We start from the raw sequence: 2670 nt of genomic DNA on the forward strand, positions 1-2670 counted from the left end.
AACCCAGAGATCGAACACAGGTCTTCCTCATTGCAGGTGGATTCTTTACCAGCTGAGCCACAAGGGAAGCCCAAGAATACTGGAGTGGGTAGCCTATCCCTTCTCCAGGGGATCTTCCTGACCCAGGAATCAAACTGGGGTCTCCTGCATTGCAGGTGGATTCTTTACCAACTGAGCCAGGACAGAAGCCCTACTCAGACAGAGAAAATAGTCATGTATCTATCATCTCTCCCTCCCCACCCCCAGCTGTGTGCACATGCGTGTGTCTAGATTCCCAGGTCCTTGCCCTGCTACCTGTCCAGGACCCCGCTCCTCCTGGCCAGGATGCAGCCCGCCCCAGCCAGCTGGCTTGAACATGGAGCCCTGGCCCTGAGCCCCAGTGGGATCCGAGGCTCTGACGCTGTTCTCCCGTTCATCTCCACCCACCACCTCTGGGACAAACCGAGTCTCTCCCTCAGTCCTCTCAATCCGCAGCTCCTGGGGATATATGGCTCTGATTGAATGAGTATTTCTCAAGCCCTTTCTTCTCCCTGGCCTGGCCTTCTTGGGACTCACATCACCACTCACGTAGACCATCATCTCTACCAACCACCTCTGCCTCCAGCCCCCAGCTTGCAGCCCCCCGCCTGCTGCCCACCCTCTCTCCGAGGCACGAGTCCGGCCACCTCACACCCCTGCTGGAGTCCTGTAGAGGTTCCCGTTGCCCCTCGGCAGTGCAGCCCCAGCGACTCCGCCAACGTTCAGGGCCTTCGCCTCCCCCTGGCTCCGGGTCCATCTGGCCCCACTCTGCCATGTGCGCCCAAAGTGCAGTCCCACCTTCTCCCCAACACACCCCTGCCCCCTGCTCCTGACGCCCCTGCAGCCTGGTGGAGGCTGCTCCCCTGCAGGGAATGCCCTTCTTACCCGGGAGAGTGCTGGGTCCCCTCTGAGATTCCAGCTGGGGCAGGAGGAGCCTTGCACCTTCATCCCGGCTCCCTTTAATTCAGTGTCCACCCCCACCTTCATGTGCCCGGGAGACCGATCCATAGTCAGTATCTCCCTCCACTGAACCTTGAGCATCCTGTGGGCTGCACCCCCCAGGCCCCAGCATATCCCAGTGCCACATTCAGAAAGTATTCATTGAATAAACACACAACTTGTTCCCTTTAAAGGGTAAAGATGTTTGACTTTCCACTGCAATTATATTTTCCCTCTCCCAATTCAAAACCTTGCCTTGCCTGGTTGGAGGAAGGACAAGTGAAAAACATCTGTCGGGTGGGTTGACCCGAGTCGGGATGAAGGATGGAAAGAAATCTGGTGTCTCCTGTTTACCATGGACTCTGAGCCTGGAAAGAAAAAGTGCAGCCACAGCAGGACGGATGAGTGGAGACAGCTGCCCCACTGGGGTTGTCCCAGGGCTGACCCTGCAGATGGGGAGTCGGGGGGACCAGGGGTCTGCGGGCCGCCCCTGCCTTCTCTGGCCACCATGGGGAAGGGCTGGTCTAGACCAGCAATTTGCTTGGAGACTCTTTTTTTCTAAAGGATGCCCATAACTTTCCCACCTTTCCAAGAGGAGATGGAAAGAGGACCTCTGTGGGTGAGTCTCTGCTGCCTCCCTGAGCAAGGGAATCTGGGGGCAATGTTCTATTGGCGGATCACTGTATGCTTAAAAGAATAATAGAGGGTTTGCATAAGGATGGCACCTGTCCCGAAATTACCTTACAAAGAGAAAGGTGATCATGAAGAAGCCGGGGGTCCTGGGGGTCTGAATCTGAACCTGACGTCTCTGGTCAGTGCCCATTAGCACTGGAGCTGCTAACATGGGCCACCTTATTAATGGGGTTATGCTGGTCCTCGTGAAATGCTAATTGGAGCCAGGACAGCCCAGGGCAGCCTTACATAGTTCCCTCATCGTGTCCTGATTATGTTCCTCCCATAAACGCTCAGACCCCAAATGTGGTCCCGAGGCCCCATGGGGGAAACCTCAGCCTTGCCCCAGACCTGCTGGGTCAGAACCACATTTCAAGAAGCTCCAGGTGATTCCTGCTCACAGTCAGGATGGAGAAGCTCTGCTGGAGATGACAGGCCTTCTTGTGGGATGGGAAGAGGGATATTCAGTCTGGTTCAGAGAGGGGAAGTGGGCCCATTCTGGGACACAGCAGAGTGCTGTATGCTGGAACCAGAACCCTGGTGTTCTGGTCCCAAGTTCACTGCCCTTCCAGGGGAAGTGATCCTAGAGGAGGAGGAGGCCACCCGGCCCAGGCTGTTGCCTCCTCCTTCTGGCTGGGACCATCACTGTGAGCTCGGGAAGCCGGGAGCCCGTGTGGGATGGGCCGGGGAGGTGTGCCTGCCTTCTTGCCTGCCCCCCTGGAGGGGAAGGTGGGCAAGCGCCTCCTCTCTGCTGTCAGCTGCTCACAGGACCAGAGGATGGATAACTGTGGGGGACGGGGGTGCGGCGGTGGGGGGTTTCTGCCTAAATCGCAGGCTCAGCTCCAGAGAATTAACAGGCCGTGACCACAGCAGAGCCAAGGCCTTTCCAGATGAACCTCTCTCGCCTCCATGGAGCCATGTGCCCCTGGAGCTTCCTGCCCGGGAGCCCCCTCAGCCTCGGGGCGGGATGAGAGGTTTCCAGGCCAAACCAGACCTCCTCCGGCTCAGCGTGGTGGCTTCGGGAATGTGTGTGTCTATCGG

Source organism: Odocoileus virginianus, chromosome 7 (assembly GCF_023699985.2).
Source record: "Odocoileus virginianus isolate 20LAN1187 ecotype Illinois chromosome 7, Ovbor_1.2, whole genome shotgun sequence".
Taxonomy (NCBI): domain Eukaryota; kingdom Metazoa; phylum Chordata; class Mammalia; order Artiodactyla; family Cervidae; genus Odocoileus; species Odocoileus virginianus.